At 34.5% G+C, this 12614-nt stretch overlaps 1 pseudogene; it reads right to left on the reverse strand.

Moving 5' to 3' along the window:
• Window positions 1-486: 486 nt before the first annotated feature.
• On the reverse strand, window positions 487-1116 carry LOC118590666 (annotated as a pseudogene).
• Between the last annotated feature and the right edge of the window lie 11498 nt (window positions 1117-12614).

The raw sequence follows: 12614 nt of genomic DNA on the forward strand, positions 1-12614 counted from the left end.
AAGAAATTATTAATCAGATAGTGTAATCTTTCCATTTATAACTCTACAAGGAAAAACTAGCAAATCAGATCTTACATATAATGTTTCACTAAACTTTATGCATGGAAATTGACAGACACTGGTTGTGCTATTTGAAACAAAATGGCTGAATTTCATCTTCAGAAGAGTAAACCCAACATCTTAACATGTCAATATAAATATCAAAACAAAATATATTCTAGCCAACCACAGGAAACAATCTGGTATCAGGAAACCAACAAGGATTACACACAATATTTTATAAGCCAGCACACAAAGGTTTGAAACAGTTCTGAAAATAAAGTTAGCGGTCTTGAGTCAAGGAAATTTAAAAAAAAAAAAAAAAAAAAGTCAGTGTTGACCATTGACAATCTCTGACCTTGTGGAAACGGTTAAGAATCTGTTGTAGTGCAGCTACATACAGTACAATTCAGGCAATTTGTTTTCACTTGGGTTCAGATTGGGAATTCATTGCTGTGAGAGAAGGATGGAAGCGAATTTTAGCAGCAGACTCCCCTGACTGCTTGTCTGGAATGCTCTGGATTTTAACATTGGCCTTCTCTGCACCACAGCTGTTGCTCCAGGGCCCATTCGCTTTTTAATCACAGTTGCCCTCATCATGAAAGACTGTTCTACATTCGTTGCATTCTTAGCACTGATTTCCAAAAAACGGAATTCCAAGGGAATCTGCAAATTGCTTTGCTGCTGTGTAATCTACTACTTTGTGGTCAGATCACATTTGTTCCCTACCAACAACTTGTTGACATTTTCACTGGCATAGTGATCTATCTCCTGCAGCCACTAAGTAACATTATTGAAGGACCCCTGAGCTGTCACATGATACACAACTATGGTGCCATGGGCTCCTCTGTAGTAACTGGGGGTGGTTGTTTGAACTCTTTCCAGGCCTGCTGTGTCCCATATCTGAAGCTTGATTGTTTTCCCTTCCAACTCTCTATATAGTTTGGATCTTGAAATCCACACCAATCGTGTACTTGTCATCTGCAAACGTAAGGAGGAGGCAAGAGTTTACAACCCCAAATCGCCAATCAGAAGTAACCTGAATAAATAATCATATTCGGGACTCATGCTGGACATGTCACTGCTGCTGCCTCCGCCGCCACCACCCTTGCTGATGAAGCCGCTGCCACGACTCTCCATGCTCGGTAATGGAAGGGAAGGAATGAGCTAAGCGGTTCTGGTAGAGCAAAGTCGACCCCACAGCCACCCTTAGAACACAATCAGCAACTGCTGCCACTCAGTAATCGCTTCCACCCAAAATGGCCTCTGGTATATAGTGAAATATTCGACTATATTTATTATTCATTGAAAATAATAATGATCTTAGCCAAAATGCATTGGTATAAGAAATTCAGTACACTTAATGCATTGCCATTTCAGACTTTAAAATTAATAAAATAAAAAAAGGAGGGTTGTGGTGATATTTTACTTGTGCTGAAATGTGGTGGTATCTTATTTGTATGTTAATAAATAAAGTTTGCCTGGAGATCAGAGGACACAGATAGCCAGCCACAAACAAAAGTCAGACAGTGGTAGCACACTCCCTTAATCTGATCACATGGCAGGTTGAATCTCTGTGTATTCAAGGACACAACCAATTGTGGTGACTCATGCCTTTAATCCCAGTACCAACCATAGAGACCTTGAAGTCTGTACAAACAGGCAGTGACAAGGAGATGAGGTAGCTGGGCTAAGAGCCAATGAGAAGGCAGAACAGCAAGGCAATAAAGGCGCAGCTTAGACAGTTTCTCTGATCTCTATGGCTTTCACCCCTGTATTTGGCTCTGTTTCTTATTTAATAAGTCTGTTTAGAAATTCTTCTACAGGGTTGGGGATTTAGCTCAGTGGTAGAGTGCTTGCCTAGCAAGCACAAGGCCCTGGGTTTGATCCTCAGCTTAAAATATTTTTTTCTTCTACACAGGGTCAATAGGGATAAAATTTAAGTAACAAACTATTTTTTTTTATATGATCAAAGTATACTGTGGACTGAATGACACAAGGATCAAATATACTGTATTTATTATTCACTAGCATAAAATTACTGTTGGCTGTTTTAAAGGTAACCTCTCCTCAGAATTCTGAAGTTACTTTCTCAGAAGTTTTTCTAAGATTTCAATGCCAATGATGCTGTTTCTCTAATTTGTATTAATATATAATCACTAAATTGAAATCAAATATTTTTGGAGACACAGTTTGATGGCTTGATATACATATACACTGTGAAATAATTACTATCATAAGCAAATTAACTTACCCTTTGCATCACAGGGCACACTTCTCCACAGTCTGTGCAAAAATTTTTCAGGGGTACTTTTGCAGGAGATCACAAGGGGTCACATATCATAATCCATTAGTCATTATTAATATCCACAATAAGGTTTTGTATTTTATGTATTGAAAGTTTATTATTTCTTTAAATTTTGTCAATGTTTTGTCAATGTACTTGCATAGGCTTTACATATTCAAAGATCAAAACAATGTTCCTTGTATTTTATGTACTTCTTTATATTTTTCTTTTATTGATAATAGATCTTTTTTTTTTTTTTCAGAGATATTCTGATTACGGTTTTCCCTCCCATGCATATCGCTAACCTGTCTCTTTCCCTTATCAGAAAACACATAGGCATGGAAGGCATAATAATAAAATGAAGTAAGATAACAGAAAATCAGAATAGGATGGACTAGGAGAAAGCAGACAGAAGAGCAAAGCACCTGCCATAGGAGAAGAAAAACTATGGACCCAGAGACATATATACTCATCTCTTTTTAATCTCTCATTTTAACTGCAGTTCTTAATTCACAGAATTTAATATGACTGTGTTTTACATCATTTCCACACCCCTCTGCACTCCAACTCCTGAAACATGGCTGTAAACTCCCTTTCAAATTCATGGCCTCTTCATTTTAAATTATTCACACACACACACACACACACACACACACACACACACACACACTTACTAAGTCCCTTTGGTGTTGTTCATATACAAATATGTTTAGGGCTGACAAGTACAGCTTGTAACACTATTTAGGAATCATCCCCGAGGAAACTGACTCTCTCTCAGCAGACATTGATTACTTATATCTCTGCTGAGCTTCTTCAATCAGTCAGACTGATATATTCCTTTCCATGGCTACCCAGTTTAACTTTAATGGAAGACTTCTGAATCCCCTCCGAGTTCCAGGCAGCCACAGGTGGATCTATGTGCTGCATCCTGCCTCTGTTTTTCTACTGTCTTTCAGCTATTTCTACCTTAGCAATTTAATAAGCCCTTCTGGTCATTCTTTGTAGCAGGGCCTATTCTGTGCTATCATGATTGAATGTGTTCAGGGTAAATGCTGCGTTTAGTTTCTCTTTGTCATACAAAGAAAATTTACCTGTGAATTTCCTCAGGATTTTATGAACATTTTCACTGCCACAATCCTGAGTGGCCAACGAAGAATCTCAGGAATATGTCGATTTTCCGCACCTTCAGGTAGCCCTCACTTATGCCGATTTCCTTTCTTTCTGCTTTATAGAAAGTCTACTGTTTGTCTCAAATGTTAACAATCATGCAACAAAGCTGAGATGTTAAAACATTTAACAAATGCCCACATGTAGAGAAGCTTTAGTTCCAAAATGATGTTTGTTGATGTTAAACTAAAGGATTATATGCTAGAGTAAAATGTTCAGAGACCACAATACAAGTCACACAACGTTTTTGCGTTTTAAATAACACTTGGAAAAAACTTCAGTTCCAACCTTCTCCCCAGAGGACTTCAATGCAGATTGTTACGTTCACAGCCGCCAGACAGCAGAAGAGGGAGAAACTGTGCGGTAGGCATTGCCACAAATGCTGTGACTAAGATGGACAAATTTTAAAATTAATTCTCAAATGTGTGTTTGATATGTAAGTGCATTCTTATGTGTACGAGGTGAGAGCACAAGTACTGTAGCAAAAATGTGGTGGCCAGAAGGCAACGCTAAATTCATTTTTAAGGTACATAAATACTTGGCTATTATAATTTGAAGCTAGTGAAAATAGTTTACATGTTGTTTTATGCAGATATATATACTAAATTCAATAACTTTGAAATATAATTGACATATGCTTGCGTATATCTACTTGTATATTTCTAATAAAATTCAGATTAAGTAAATGTTATATATTAGACATAAATCCATTTCTATCATGATAATTTTTTACTTTCACAGGTGTCAGAGATCAGCACTGCCAAAGTGGTCCACCTTCTATGATTTAATCTTAGAGTGCATGAAAATAAGAGTAGCAAGGATGTATGAAGTGTTGAGACTTCTCACTGAGGATGATTTGAGTGCTTTGCTAAACTGAAAGCAATTAGGATAATACTTGGCATTTTTCATAATTTTCAAAATAATAGTAAATCTTAAAGTTATTCTAAGACCTTCTTAGCATTTCTAGAGAAACAGTGTATGTTATACTTTAAAAAAAAAAAATCTCTCCAGCAAAGCAGATTTCCATTAGTTTTATCATATATTTCTATTACTTTCGGTGTTTTGTGGAGCTAGAGACTACTCAGTAGGATTAATGCTGAAAAGTTATTTCAGTTTTTTTTTCTTACATTCTGACACAAATCATAGACTGAAGTACTTCTACAGGAGAGGGGGCATTTCAAAGAAACAATGAGGCATGTCTCAGTCCTCCTAAGAAAATCTTCTATTTGCAGTAGATAGTGATTAACATAGAAACACACAACTTTTCAAGGTGCAGAGAACAAAGATAGTGATGCTCAGTCTGAGATACCACATGTATATCATATTCCCTCATTTCAGGACTCAGTTATCAATACAGTAGAGGTAGCAGAAGAGTCCAAGGAAATGGATGACTGCAAGGAAACAGAGTCTTATGGGCACTGTAGCTGTTGAATATATGTACTCACAGTGGTTGTCAAAGCAAATGTAAGACCTGTGAAATCCTAAGCCAGAACAAATATGAGCATAGAGAGGAGACTTGGGTACAAGTTCCACTCATAGCCAAGGAGCTATTGACAATTAGTAGTTGCTGGAAGACAGCCCATTTTTCAAAATGTATAATTCTAGTAAATTAACCACATTCACACAAAGGCCACAAATACAATAATATTTGAGCAGTACAAACTGGTCTTGATTGGTTTAAATAACAAAAACAAAAGAACACAGATTGGGTGGGTAAGGAGTGTAGAATGGATCTTGAAGGAGTTAAAGGAAGGGGATTGAATATGGTCAAAATCCATCGGATAACATTCTCAGAGAACTAAACCAATAAAAATAAGCAGGGAAGCAAGAAGGAAGGAAGGAAGGGAGGAAAGAGGGAGAAAGGGAGGAAGGAAGGAAGGAAGGAAGGAAGGAAGGAAGGAAGGAAGGAAAGAAGGAAGGAAGGAAAGAGGGAGGGATGGAGGAAGGAAGGGAGGGAGGGAGGGAGGAAAGAGGGAGGGATGGAGGAAGGAAGGAAGGAAGAAAGGAAAGAAGGAAGGAAGGAAAGGAGGAAAGGAGGAAGGAAGGAAAGGAGGAAAGGAGGAAGGAAGGAAGGAAAAGCAAGACTTTCATTACACATCTGTGTCAGAATTTCTTGTTTGTATCTTTGCTGATAGACACTCTAACTGAAATGCGGTAGATGGAACATCAGTGTAACTTTTGTGAGCATTTATTTGACGTCTAAGGATATTGAATTTTTTTTTCATGTGTATTTGCCAACTGCACTTATTTTAAATGATTTTCTGAGAGTGACTCCAGGAAGTGAAGAAACAATAGCATAAACTGACAAACTAGATAGCATAAAATTAAAAAGTAACATAACAGACTGAAGAAGGCTCTAGAACAGGGAAAAAGTCATAGTCAGCTACACATCTGACAGAAGGCCAATATCTAGCGTAGATGAAGAATGCAAAAACTCAAATACCACAGCCTCAAATCATGCAATCAATAGACAAATGAAGGCAGTGGACAGCTTTACAAAGAAGTTAATCACTTCTAATTTGCAGCAAGCCGTTTCATTTAAAACATCCTGAGGAACCAACAAAAAACTGTTGAATCATATAAAACTTTTAAATCACACAACGTTTATTTGAGATTTCTTTGTATTTGAAACAACAAAACTTCATTTACTTCTTTTGTTGGCCAGTATTCATTATATGACTATAGCATATTTTGCCTAGTTATCACTTGAAAGTCACTTGAGTTATTATCTGTTTGACTAATTATGAAAATTTCTAGATTAATTTGTGTTAATTTATTATATGAACATAAATCCTACTTCTTAGCTATAAATATTTAGCAGGGGAGTGATATATTCAGTTCAATAGTTAAATGTTATTTATCTTTAGAAGAGGATGAATGTAAAACATTTATCCTTAATTTAAAAATATTTCTGCCGGGCGGTGGTGGCGAACGCCTTTAATCCCAGCACTCGGGAGGCAGAGCCAGGCAGATCTTTGTGAGTTCCAGGTCAGCCTGGGCTACCAAGTGAGTTCCAGGAAAGGCACAAAGCTACACAGAGAAACCCTGTCTCGAAAAAGAAAAAAAAAATATTTCTAAGATATACAGTATGATTTCAAAATTATAGTAATTTTGATAATATGTTTTATTATTTATTTATTTACTTATTTATTTTGTATTTATTTCAAAACAGGTCTCCTGTAAAGCAGGGTGGACTTGAACTAGCTGTGTAGCAGAGAACAACTGAACTTTTGATCTCCCTGCCTCTACTTGCCCAGTAAGTGATTAATAGTTTAGGTTGTCACCCTCTGTCTCTGGATGGGTTTAAATATCCACTATAGGATCTAGACTACTGGAGGGTAAGATAATTTTATGATATAATCTGATTTAATCAATCCCATAATTTCTATATTGTACCTTATCTCTAATTGAGATCCAACTGTTCTATCATCTGCACACATTATTCTAAATCTTTAAGTTTGCCTCTCTATTTTGGAAAAGTTTAAAGTCTGGCAAACAACGTTGAATGCATTTACTTCTTTGAGAATTATACTTTTATTTCATAAAATAGATTTTATTCTCATTTTTCACTTTTAGAATATGTAGTTGATTTCACTTTCTGCAACTCCATCTTTGCTATGGTTATACTATATTTAGTGTCTCACAATCTTCAATACCAAATTCATTGCATGTTATAATGAGTTATATAATAAAGATAAACATCTAAAGGTCCAACTGCTTTACTATACATTTTCAAAATCAAGGTTTATGCTCTTCCACTCATACATTCTTTTCTGTGATGAATGATTTCATCTCCTTTTATCCACTCTTGAAAAAAAGGATCAATGCAAACCTAGTATTTGCTGGAAAGATATAGGTTTTTTTTATATAAAACACTATAACTATCCAATTGGTTTCTATTACCATCAGTTTCTTCAACACTATGGATGAAGGGTCTGGCTGATGTAAATTTTGAAAGCTGTTCGGTTATCCAGCCATCAAAGCGAGCTAGCTAACATCCAGGGCCATGAGATTCACTTTGTAGTCTCTTAATTTGTTTTATCTCTTTGGTAAGAATCAGTGCTAGAAGCCATATTCTCAGTCAACCAATTCTATTTCCCCCCAATTACCATTACAAGTACTGTAGCTGCCCTCCATCCTTTTAATAGTCCATCCTTTGAAGAAGCCATGCCTCATCAAGAAACAGTCTTTAATGGTTTGGCTTTGCTTCTGGTAGGGATTTGAAAAGCCACATCCTCATAACTTCCACAGAAATAACTAAGTGACATTTGTGCAAAGAACATCACAGATTCATTAACCCTGTGGATTCGTGTTTGAAGTTGTTATACTTTTCATCCTACACAGCATTTTCAAAAGACAAAATAAGAAGTATGCTCTATTCTTAGATTGGGCCATTCTGAACTTTAGTCAACTGGCTTTCTAGCAGTGATATTAATCTTAACATTTGTATGCCGTGTCACTGATTATTTTAATAGCAGTAAATGAAAGCTGTGGGGTATGGAGGAAGCCTTGAATGAATGTACAAGGAATGGATAAAGTCCTGTGTGAATATTCATTTTGCCACAAGTATGGACATGAGTATGGCCCTGTCAAGAATCCCAGTGCCTCAGACCCATTGGAATGGCAAAGCAAAGCCCAGATAGGGCTCAGGAACATTTTAAAGCATTCTCATCATCCTTGTTCAGAGTTTGAAAGTGTGTTCATAAAAGATGGGCTACAGCTTCCTCCCCTGTGTGTTTACATCATGAGAAGGCTGCCCTACAGAGAGCACATATGGAAGTCACTTAAACAGTCCAAGTATTCTACTGTGTACATTAAATTGGCCTCCTCAGTTCATCTGTATTAAATAAATGCATTGAGTTTCTAGATTCTTGTGGGTGCCTCTCCATCACAGAATACACAACCATCCTTGCTTCTCTGCATCTGTCTTTTGTTTCTTTTTTTCCTCATTACTCCAGATAGTTCAGTCCCTAGGTCATGCATGTTGAAGTGGAATGCCATGCTTAATTCAGCAACATTAGTAAAAATATCATTCCTCAGTATGAAACTTTGAGATATTTCAAAAAACTGAAAGCATATCTATCATGTTTTCAAACTATAACACCATTAATATAGACATGAGAGATTTTAAGCAAAAATACCACTGCCAATTTTGCACATTATGTTTACAGTTTATTAACATTATTACATGTCTGATGAGAGTAGAGATGTGAATGGAGTGAATAAAAATGATAACTGTAAAAGAGGAGAGGGCAATCAATAATCATCTCTTAATTTTATCAATTCAGTATATGAGAAAGAATAATGCAATTTTGCAAAATGTATTAAAAGTAAGATAGAATAACGTTTTTGTATTTTGATATGAAATTGTTGAAACACATTTTATGAAAGATAAGATGTTTTTAAATTTAATTATAATATGAATTTCAAACTCTATGTTATTTCTTACCCTATATTCTGTGTTTTGGAGAACTATAGATCATAGTTAAAGTGTAAACAAATACAAACAAAAACAACAGCATTCCTAAAGACTGCATAATGGCACATTCTGTAATTGTTATACAACTGCAAAAATGTATTACATTGTGAAAGGGAAACTATGAAGAAAAATGAGAGAAATAAATAGGAAATGTATTAAAAAACTGGCTACAGTGTTTCTCCAACGTGTTATTAAGATACAGATCCTGAAATTTCAGAGAATGGTGAACAGAATAAATTCCCAACACAAACCTAACTGTACAATTTTTAAATTCCAGAAAGTGAAAGATAGGGAAAATAACTGGAAGCAGCATAAGAGAACAAAAGGTCCCCATAGGAATAAACCCAAGAATTGTTCCTGAATTCTTGTTGGAAAGTGTGTAAGCGAGAACATGGTGATGTGAAATGCTGTGAGTGCTCCAGAAACAAACACATAGCCTTTTGTATCCTGTGAATTATGTTTCAAAACAAGAGATAAGGAAAATACTTTCTCAAACTAAATCAAAGATAAACATCAGTAGACGTGTTTTGCAAGAAAGATTAAAGCACACTCTTCAAAAAGAAAGCCTCTGTGTGTCAAAACTGATAATACACAGGACAATAAAATTGTACAATTTAAAATGAAGTTCAAAACAGAATTTTGAAGAAATTATGAGTAACCCTATAACTGTTTATTAAAAATAGTAATAATATTGTGTTAAAGTGAGTTTGAGTATACATAATGATTATATAACAATACATGTATATATTATTACATATACCTAAAATATATATAATAGTATATATTACATCCAAATTAGATATGTAGAGAGATATTGTTTTACACTGATAATTGATATAGATAGACAGAAAAATGTATGATAGCTGATAAATAGATCAATTAAAAGATAGAGAGATAGAAAGATAGATGATAGAACGCATACATCTTTATCAATTGTGAACCAATTTACCATGTTTTGTCAATCAAAGACTACCCTAATACACAAGTATGATCATAGTATTTTAGTGGAACTGAACAATTTCTATGGCTTAAACATATTGCTGTTTTCATAACTGCCTGTTTCAGCAGTCATAACTTTATTTTACTCTGGGTTCCTCATGGTTTCATGAAGTTGTTATAACAAATGTATTATGTGGGTAGGTTTATAAAAGAACATCATATAGAGTTTTCTACATTATATAATGTTTGGTAACAGAATACATGACTGTAACACTGTTTTATTTTGTTGTATGTACTTAATCATTATTCTGAAGACAGCTCTATTTTAAAGAATGCAATCTCTATAAAAGCTTTGGGTTTTATTTCAGAAGACATTGTTGTCATAAGTTCCAGATTCCTGAGCAGTAGGCCACTGAACACTTTGCATTTGTACAAAACATAGAGTTGGAAGACAATAATATTAAAGATCCTTATCTTTCTTACTTTTAATTATAAAGTACAAGCAAGAAAATATAAACATTTGAAATAGATGATATCAAATAATCCATGAATATGGTATTCTATACCATTAAGATTCACAAGTCAAAGTCAACTGTAATGGTCAGTTAATGAAACTCCCAGTAACATACTTATAAGATTCTTTTTGTCACAAATTAAGTGCTGCTGAAGTGTATAATACATATGCATTTGTTTGATATATTTGCATAGTCTTATGGATTATGTGTAAAGTTAATGTATATTTAACTTGAATTACTTAAAAACTATAAAATTCCCACAATATTTCTGAAGCAAGATGTAGTTTCATTTGAAGACAGATTTCAACTCATTGGAAACATATGCTGTAAAACTCTAGTGTAATTATTAAATACGTAAAAATATTGCTATATTTTGTTGCTAAAAAGTAAAAGAAAGTAAGATGTATACATACTCCATTAAAAACATATAAGAGAGAAAATATGCAAAAGGTCAAAATATAAACAACAAAGAGGAAACATTTGAAAAGAACTGAAGACATGTGGATTCTAAACCAGTTACACCAAAGAGTACTCACGCAACTGACAAGGGAAGGGAGCAAATGAAGAGACGGGCAATGTACTTGACAACAAAACCGAGCCACAAGAATACAACAAATTCCATCTCAATAAAATCACACATAGGTTCAAATTAATGGGTAGAGGCATAGTTACTTCTTCATGAAGAAAAACACATGTTGAAAAGAAGATACATTAGATTCAGACAGAATATACTTCAAATCAAGGAATGTTTTACTAAACAATGGTGGCCTGTAAATATGAACAAAGGTGTCAGTAATCCACACAAACACAATCATCAGCATTAGATAAATATAGTATTGAAATATATGAGGCAAAAATAGAGAAACAAATAAGGAAATCCTACACAAATCTGGAATTGTATTTGGAGACTTCAACATTTGTCAATGATTTTCAGAGCCAATAAGAAGAAAGTCAGTATGACTATATATAATTCAACTTAACAGCATGAGGACTGGACTACAGCTATTTGACTTATATAGACTTGGTTAATATACATTAACCAAGCTTACAAACAATTATTATGACAATAAACCACATTTTGAACTATAAACTATAATTTAACAGATGAAAGATTATATAAATGAAGGAGAAAATAGGGCTCAATAGAAAAGAATTTGCTTCACATTCATTTATAAAGTCCTGTCGTCAAGCCCCAATCTCTCCTCAGCACCCCTAAAATAACTAGAAAATTAACTATCAAAATTAAAATTATGTTCATCAGGCAATCTGCTCTGACATCACAATGAAATTAAATTTGAAATCAATAACAGAAAGATAATTGGAAAAATCACACAACTCAAAGAGATTAAGCAATATGGTTGTAAATAACTCATGAGTTATGAAAGAAATCTGAAATGCAAAATTTCAACAAAGGAAGTAAAGATGAAAGCGCACAGTTGACAAATGTCTGGGAAGTATAAAAAGCAGTGTTCTGAGGAAATTAAAACATTGAATTTACATATAAAGTCTATCCAATATAGTGTAAGCTTTCACCTGGGAAACCATGATACAATGAAGATAAAATTCAATAGCTTTGAATATTTTACACATATCACTGACTGATAGTGTTTTTTCTCATTGTTTCGAATAGTTCAGAATCACTCTATTTGCTTTACTGTATTCTTTCACCATTTCTTATGACATATAGTTTCCTCTAATTCCAGTCTTACATTTGAACTTTCTCCAATCCCTTCCTTTTATTGCTTATTAATACATTTATCTTTAATAATTTTTGAATATTTACTTTAAATAATAAATATTCTATGTTCTGTCTATCCTACCTTTGCTGGAGATGGAGTGTCAATACTTTAACATATTTATATATTTGGATTATTTTAATTTGTTTTAACTACTATGATTTTTTTCTATCACCTACATGTTATACTATTGACAATTAAAGCATTAACTAAAGCCTGCTGTGGATATCACTCTATGTAAATTAAGTTCTGATTGGCCAGTGGCCAGGCAGGAAGTATAGGCGGGACAAGAGAGAAGAGAATTCTGGGAAGTAGAAGGCTGGAGAGAGACACGGCCAGCCGCCGCCATGAGAAGCAACATGTAAAGACACTGGTAAGCCACAAGCCATGTGGCAAAGTATAGATAAGCAGAAATGGGTTAATTTAAGATAGAAAAAGTAGATAACAAGAAG

The sequence above is a fragment of the Onychomys torridus genome, chromosome 9 (assembly GCF_903995425.1).
Source record: "Onychomys torridus chromosome 9, mOncTor1.1, whole genome shotgun sequence".
Lineage (NCBI taxonomy): Eukaryota > Metazoa > Chordata > Mammalia > Rodentia > Cricetidae > Onychomys > Onychomys torridus.